Raw genomic sequence first — 9073 nt, forward strand, 5'->3', positions numbered from 1 at the left:
CTACGCACAGCACCACCTTTCTGAAAGCAGTGCTTTCTCAACTGCAGACACCCTGCAGACACTGCGCCCATCTCCTGCCACCTGTCGCATTGTATTTCTTTTTGACAGAGCTCAAAATGTGCAAAGCGTCATCATATGATTCTAGTTGTCTTTGGGGTGAAATATAACATAAAATCTAAATTCTAAAGAAACAATCCATTCATTGGAAAACTATCAATAGATGACTGAGTTTCCACAGTAAGAATTCTGATGACCACTGTGTAATTTGACTTTGAAACACCAGTTAGTCAAAACAGTAAATCTGACTTCTAATTTCTTCATTCAGCCACGATTAAAATGGCATCACTGATGAAAAGAACCCAAATAATAAGTATACATTTTAAAATATATAAAAAATTATATTCAGGTAGTCTGTAACATGTATAAAGCAAAATACATAATGTTACTTCTTTCCAGAACTAAAAAGCTGGGAAAGAAAAATGTCTTCCATATGAAAATGATGAGAGGTAGAATTTAGAGGTTACCATAGTTGAAAATCTACAGCAGCATTAAAAGAATTGATTTCCCAAGCATCTTATGAAGCCCACCTCCCCAAATGTTATCTGTAGTTGCTAAGAGGATTGGTTAGTTTGGGGATGGTGTGAAGAAACTTTTACTTTATACATTTTAATGTTGCTTGACTTTTTTTGAATTCAAAGGAGATGATGCATCCTTTAGCAAAAATTGTGAAGCCCCCAGAGTCTGAAAAAACTGTATCACCAGCTTAGGTTAGATCCCTCCTGCTTTGCCTACTAAATGATCAACTAATTAATGTGACAGATTAATTCAGATCTCTACCAGTGCTATTCAGTTGGGTGGCCACTAGCCACGTGATGGCTGTTGAACACCTGAAATGTACAGTAATGTAAAACACATACCAGATTTCAAAGATTTAATGTGAAAAGAATGTAAAATACTTCCATAATTTTTTGTATTGGAATAATATTGAATAATAATATTGAAATAATACTTTGGATATATGGGGTTGAGTACAAATATTGTTAAAAAATAATTTCACTTTTTGTTTTTTTAATATGGCTACCAGAAAAATTGTAATTACATAAGTGGTTCACATTTTGTTTCCATGGGATCTGACTGCTCTACACTATCATAATGTACATGATCCTACTAAATCCTCTTAGTTGCCTGGTAAGGCAGTTTTTTCTACTTCCTTTTTTACAAAACTGAGAAGCTAAATCACAAGTCCAAGATCTCACACAACTAGGCTGTGGTAGGTTGAGACCTCAGATCTTCAGACTCTTAAGTCCACACCTGGAAAGAAAGAGGTTCTAAAAATACTCCTTTCTCAAGAGACAGAGGATCCTCGAGAGTACTGGGGAATGTCTCCAAAACTTATGGTTTCACATTTTTTTTGAAAAACCATTTATAAGAAAATAATTTTGAAGGTATTTGGAAAAAACTTATAAGTAGTTAATCATTTAATTAGAATTTTTCTCTCGGCATCCAAATATACTATCTTATCTGTAGTAAGAAACCATGGGATTGATTGACTCAGATATAATTCTTTAATTTATTGCAGGTACCACTGTAAAACTTTTGAAAAATTGTGGGTATTTTTATATAATCTTTCTATTAGCCACTTGTAGCTTAGCACAGATCCCACTGCCAGGCGTTGTAGTTCTGTATCGTCTTATCTGGCCCAATAACATTCATAATCAGGTTGTGAAAGAGAAAAGAGGAAAGAAACACTATTGTATGGTAATAAATAAAGCAAAATCATTTACTGTGATATAAAGAATGATGCTAAATTAAAATGTTAGTGTAAGGCAGGAACTCCCCGGTGATTCAGTGGAAAGGACTCCACACTTCGACTGTCAAGGGCCTGGGTTTGATCCCTGGTCAGGGAACAAAGATCCCACAAGGCGTACAGTATAACTAAAAAGAATTTTTAATAAATTAAAAAATAAATAAAAAGGAATTTTAAAATGTTAATGAAACGCAGTAGAACCAATTAAGATGATGTGTACCTTTTAAAAATGTGTTATTATTTATTAAGGCTAAACTAAATTACCAAAGTTTTTAGCTAGAATGCAGAAATTGCCTATTATATGATAATCTCTATCTTTCTGAAAACTGTATAGAGGAACGAATAATAATTCTTTACACCCTGACTCGAAAAGCTCATTTGAGCTTTTAGTAATATCATTTGTAGAGCATCCATTATACCCAGCTCCCCAGCTCTAAACTGTATTCAAATAGTTTAACTTAGGTTTTAAGTTACCTGTGATTTACACAGGTTAAAAAAAAAAAACATGAGAGTAGGAAAAAGGTTCAAATTCAATGTAACAGAATTAAGATCTTTATTTTTAAGATAACATTTTAATAATAGATAATATGAGATGCATAGTAATTGATTAATCAACCTTAAAAGATAGTAAACAGGTGATTATAAAGCACCAAGGAAATGAAAAAACTCACAACGAAGGCAATCCATGATGAACGTAAACCTTTTTCCTAAGCCATTATAATTTCTCTTTTCATTGTATATTTCATTCTCACTTTAAAAGGTTGTTTTCATTTTCAAGTATCAGAACAGTGAATACTGATCCTGAGAAATTCCCTAGTTATGGAAGACATATTTTGGTCTGCTTGTTGTTATTTGCATAAAAGAAATCATTGAATCTTCTTGATGTCCCATGAGTGTTCTTATTTCAAAACAAATGCATTCCAGGCAGAAACTTTTTTCTTAATCTCTCTTTCATTTTATATTTATTTATATTTTATTTCTTAAACCCAAACCATTTCTGAAGGAATTGGGCATGGAGAAATATTTCACAAAATTCATAGCAGTAATTTTACAGAAGTTAGTTGTTGAATAAATTTGTATGATGAAAATGAATTGTTGGCTACATACGGAAAGATGGATTTTTTTTAGGGTTCACCAGAGGAATAGAACCAACAGGGTGTATATATATATATATATATATATATATATATATATATATATGGAAAAAAAGGAATTGACTCACGTGATTATGGAAGCTGGCTAGTCTAAAATCTGCAGAATCAGTGTCTCATTTTGAATCCAAAGACCTGAAACTGCTGTAAAACGAGGAATCAGTTCAAAGGCTCCCAGGCAGGAGAGTGCTCCCCTGAAGGGGGAGAAGGTAGCTCCCCTGAAGGTAGCAAGGCCTTCATTTGATGAGTGAGGCCCACCCTCATTATGGAGGGCAGTTTGCTTTGTACTCAGTTTACTGATTTAAATGTTAATCTCATACAAGCACCCTCACAGAAACACTCAGAATAATACTTATTCAAATATCTGGGTACCCTGTGGCAGAGTCAAGTTGATCCATAAAATTAGCCATTACAACAGGATAGAAAGCCCTGCCTGGACCTTGACTGAGGTTTATTTGGGTTCCCTTAGAGTGAGAAGGCCTAGGAGTACGCTACAGTCCACACTCAGCTGATGAGTTAGTAGGAACATCTTATATGAAGGAGAGAGCAAATCATGTCTTATGTCTTGTTATTGTAAATGAACCAAAACTTGTTGAGCTTTATGTGTGCATGCCTACTCAGTCACACCCAACGCTGTGACCCCATGAACTGTAGCCCACCAGGCTCCTCTGTCCATGGGATTTTCCAGGCAAGAATACTGGAGTGGATTGCCATGTGCTCCTCCAGGGGATCTTCCTAACCCAAGGGTTGAATCCTCACCTTCTGCATCACAGGTGGATTCTTTACTGCTGAGCCAGCCGTGACTGAAGCTCTGTTTTCTAACAGCAATCTTTAGTTTCTTCTGAGGGCCATAAGGGAAGGATCTGCTCCAGGCCTCTCTCTGTTTATGGATGGCTGACTTCTCCCTGCGCCTCTTCCTGTGATCTTCCTGCTATCTGTGTCTCTGTCCAAATTTCCCCTTTTTGCAAGGACATCAGTCATATGGAATTAGAGTCTGCTATAGACTGAATGGTTGTGTCTCACCAAGATTTATATATTGAAACCTAATTCTCAATGTGATAGGGTTTGGAGGTGGAGGATTTAGCCAGTAATTAGATTGTATAGGTAGAGTGCCTGTAAATGGAATTGGTGCCCTTATAAAAAGAGATCCCAGAGAACTCCCTCACTCCTTCCACCGTGTAAGGAAACAATGACAAGATGGCCATCTATAAACTGAAAAACAGGTCCTCACCCAACAGAATCTGCTGGCATCTTGATCTTGGACTTACCAGAACAATTCTATTCTACTTTTGAGGGGAGATTGTGCCAATTAGTATAGATTTCAGTTTAGTGAATTATTCTTAGATTGCACACAACAGACACTAATTGGTTAACTTCAGGGGGAAGGAAAGGGAAAGTACGTGGAAATGAGAAGGGACAAAACCTTGGGGATGACTCTGGGGGTGTCAACAGCAAGAGTCGTTAGACTGTGTCTCCAGGATCTTTGGAGCAGTGCAGCTCCAATGACAGTCCAGTGACATTCTGTGTCCCTATGGTCCATCCTTGCAATTCCCGAGTATGAGAATCTGACAGACTCTGGGTCAGATGATCCAGTAAGCTCTAAGCTGATACGTACATGGGGGACGTGGTGTGACACATTGTCCCACAGACATGTCATTTCCCCTCACCCTCACCCTAGGGAGAGTGAGTGGATGGCTGCTACTCTAGGAGGTCTCCTCCAGGTATTAAAACATACAAGATCACTAATCACCACACTTGGAGGGTGGAGGTAAAATCTAAGAAAAACTTGGAATGGATCTTTGCATTTGAGCCAGGAAAAGATGCTTTAGTTATTGAACTCTAAACCTGTTGGGTGTTACTTCTATTCTGCACAGTAGACAAAAACAGGGATATTTCTCAGAAAAATGAAATTTGGTGACCAGTGAGTCTGAGTATTGAAAGTGAAAAATGCAAGGATGTAATTCAAGTAATCAAAACTGATTGAGGCTAAGGAAACTTTGAGGGTCAAGGATATACTCTGTATCTTAATGTGGTGGTTTCAAGACTGTATGCTGCTGCTGCTAAGTCGCTTCAGTCGTGTCCGACTCTGTGCGACCCCAGAGACAGCAGCCCACCAGGCTCCCCAATCCCTGGTATTCTCCAGGCAAGAACACTGGAGTGGGTTGCCATTTCCTTCTCCAATGCATGAAAATGAAAAGTGAAAGTGAAGGCGCTCAGTCGTGTCAGACTCCTAGCGACCCCATGGACTGCAGCCTACCAGCTACCAAAATTCATTAAACTGTAGACTTGACATAGATGAATTTTATTGTGTGTAAATAATATAACTCTAGTAAATAAAACAGGCCACCTTCTTCATCACCTCTGCACTCTGTCTCAGTGTTTTGAGAGTGAGTTTTTGATTGTTGAAGATAGTTCCTTATATTTATATGCTCTGTGGTATATAAGGGACTTCCTCAGTGGCTCAGATGGTTAAGAATCTGCCTGCAGTGCAGGAGACTTGGGTTTGATCCCTGGGTCAGGAAGATACCCTGGTGTATAAAGCAACTTCAGGTATATAATTTCATTTGGATGTCACATGACTCAAGCCAGATACATATTGTTACTCCTTAATTTTCAAGTGGAAAAATTGAGCCTCAGAGAACTTAAGTTACTTGCTGTTGGTGAATGATTTAAGCTTGTATTTTCTGATTTATTAAAGGAGAAAGAATGAAAATAAATAAATAAAACGGGCCTGGATGCTGAAGGAAAACACAGATTGAACCCTTCACTTGTGGGAGGCTAGAGCCGCCTTATCTGCCACCAAGTGACTGTGCTTCAGCAAATAACAAATCAGAAACAGAACTTGGGCTCAGGAAAAACCTCAAGTGGCCTGAGAAAAGTCAACAAACTTATCATAGGAGAGCCTGAAACCAAGGACAGGCATCCTTAAAGCCAAATAATTTTTAATCCTATCCTAACGTGTGTCTTTGAAACATTCCTTTTTTAAAAAATATTTATTTATGTGGGTGCACGAGGTCTCAGCTGCTGCATGTGGCAACTTCCATCTTCCTTGCAGCACGCGGGATCTTTAATTGTGCCATGTGAACTCTTGGTTGCAGCATGGAGGATCTAGTTCCCCAACCAGAGACTGAACCCAGGTCCCCTGCGTTGGGAGCACTGAGTCTTAGCCGCTAGACCACCAGGTAAGTCCCAAAACATTTTACATGTGCCATTTCACTTTCATCAGCACAAAAACCTGTGAAGTGAACGCAATTATTTTTTTCTATATGCCACAGACAAACTGTAAAGAGGAGGGCTGGTGTCCGAATGTGTGCCAGGTATTGATTTATTTCCTCTCGGCCCCATATTCACTGTCAAGCTCCGGAGGGAAGATTTTCCCACAAGTTCCGCCAGTACAGCATTACAGTGACTACTGTCACTTCCCTCCTCTCCAGTGAGGTCTGAATCTCAGAGAGGAGGAAATTCCTTAGACGGTCTATTTCAGCACCCAAGGAAGCGAAGACAGCTCTCAAGAGTACACTATAAGAAGCAGCCACTGTTCCTCCAGCTAAAACAAACAGCATCCAAGGCAGACCCCACCGCCCAGCTGAGATCTAGACCTTGTTGGAGCAGGCATGCCAGTGACAGGGATGTCCCTGGGGTGCTGTACCCAGGGAACGTGCTGGAAACCTTCCCTCCGGTACTTCCCTGAAATCCGTTCTCTAGGGTGCCAGAGAAAGCTGTTCCCTAGGAGGTATCTCCCCAGAGACCAGAGGGGAATTCTACAATTATATTGCCCGAGGCAAGGGGGCAGTGAGGAGTGATGTCAGGAAAGCTGCTGGCGACCCACTGCCTCTGCAGACTCACATCACCAGCACCATTGTGTAGGAAACAGGAAACTTGGAAACAGCTCACCCAGCAAAGTCTCCTTCTACACATGAACCTGCAGGATAGCGGTTGTTCTAACTGTTGCCACTCCAGTGACTTTGGGGTGTCTTGATGCCTGCATACCTGTATATCCACACAGAAGACCCTTAATCTCCTTCAGAACTTGCTTCTGACTAAATCCTTACCTCTAACGAGTAGGATGAACACCTTGTTTTGAATCAGATGGTCTTTTCTATCTCTCTTGGGTAGAGTTTATTATTTTGTCCCCAAGAGACTAGATACAACTTGTTCAGAGGCTGTTGAGAAATTGGAAGCCCTTCATCTTAAGTCTCAGGTTATCGCACTGAGGCACTGGGCTGTGGGCAGGGAAATTACATGGGACTCTCGAGGCTTCGATAAGTGCCCAGAAGGGCCATCATCCCAGGTGAAGCTGCCATCTGAGAAAACTGCTGATGAACTCTAAAGACTCTGCTCTTAAATCTGCTAATATGAGAATGTCAAGAGTTCAGAACTTATTTTCTCGATCAACAGGGTTCTATTTAGAAACAAAGACTCATTGACTTCTTCCTGGAAATTTCTTTAAAGATAATGCACCACCTATTGTTACCCCCAAATTGAATGTGATTTGGAAATCTACTGCCAGTTTAAGGAAATCCTGGGGATAGAAATATGAGAAACACCATAAGGATGCCATCAGCAAAATCCAAAGTATAGGAAATGCTACAGGACAAATAACCTGGTTTCTTCAACAACTAAGTGGGAAGATGAGAAGGAAAAAAAAAAAAAAAAGCAAAAGAATGGATTTGTAGAGTACAAAGAAACATAATAATAAAGGCAATATATGGATCTTGTGTGAACTAATGAAATATAAAAAAAAATAAGGGAAATCTGAATGCCAACTGAACATTTTATGATGTTTAGGTATTAGGTATAATAATAATGTGGGTTTTTTTTCTTTTAAACTTTTTATTCTGTATCGGGGTATAGTCGATTAACAATGTTGTGATAGTTTCAGATGAAAGGCGAAGGGATTCAGCCATACATATATACATTGATCCATTCTCCTGCAAACTCCTCTCCCATCCAAGCTGCCACATAACATTGAGCAGAGTACCATGTGCTACACAATAGGTCCTTGTTGGTTATCCATTTTAAATACCTGTGGGTTGTTTTTTTTTTCAGCTGCACTGCATGGCATCTTAGTTCCCCAACCATGGATTGAACCTGTGACCCTTGCAGTGGAAGCTTGGATTCTTAGCCACTGGACCTCCACCCAAGTCCCAGGATTGTGATTTTTACTGTAATGGCTTGCTTTATACGCTATTTATAGATATTTACGGATATTTTCTTTGGAATAATCATTGTGGGAAGGAAGAGAAAAGATACAAATCAGGCTTTCTCAACATGGGCACTATTGACATTTTGACTCGGATAACTGTTGTGACAGGCTCCCCTCTGCATTGTTTGCTGTTTAACAGCATCCCTAGCCTCTACCCTCTAGCTGCCAGGAGCACTCCCCAGTTATGATGATCAAAAATGTCAACATTGCCAAATATCCTCTGTGGGACAAAATACCCCCAGTTGAAAGTCTTTGGTGTAAGACAAGATTGGCCTACAAATGTGTAACTGTTAACATCAGTGTATATGAATACATGAGGGCTCGTTATTCTGTTTCCTCTACTCTTACATACATTTGAAACTTTTAATAATGATTTAAAATATTAATATTAAAAATATTTTAAAAAATATTTATATAGATATACTTCAAGGTGTTTGACTATAAAAACCTTGGCAACCACAGATATTTGCACCAATTAATTTTTGGAGACAAAAGACAAATTACAAGCTGAGAGAAAATATATGTAATGTATTTCACAGATAAAGGGCTAATTTCTCTAACTTATAGAGTTCTAAAACATTGTGAGAGAAAAAAGCCACCAACTCAACAGGAAAAAAATGGACAAAAGACAGAAGGAGTCAGTATCCAAAAAAAGATTATACAAATGGTGCTCGAATATGTGAAACAAAACTCTACTCAAAGTAAAAGCTATGCAAATTCAAATCCTGAGAAACTATTTCTCACCTATCAGATTAGCAAATATTCCAAAGCTTGGTGAAAGTCCTTGTGGTAGGCAGAATTGTAAAATGCCTCCATGTATGATGTTTGATCTCTATAAAGTTATCCCTTGAATAGGTTATATTATATAGCAAAGGCAACCAGATTTTATGAATATATTTAAGGTTCCAA

General features: G+C 38.8%; 1 long non-coding RNA gene across 1 annotated transcript; it reads left to right on the plus strand.

The window, feature by feature from the left end:
- Window positions 1-5953: 5953 nt before the first annotated feature.
- On the plus strand, window positions 5954-8505 carry LOC133236588 (uncharacterized). Its single transcript, XR_009732935.1, has 3 exons — window positions 5954-6140; window positions 6234-6275; window positions 8008-8505. It is a non-coding gene; the product is annotated as an uncharacterized LOC133236588 (long non-coding RNA).
- Window positions 8506-9073: the final 568 nt, after the last annotated feature.

Source organism: Bos javanicus, chromosome 23 (assembly GCF_032452875.1).
Source record: "Bos javanicus breed banteng chromosome 23, ARS-OSU_banteng_1.0, whole genome shotgun sequence".
Lineage (NCBI taxonomy): Eukaryota > Metazoa > Chordata > Mammalia > Artiodactyla > Bovidae > Bos > Bos javanicus.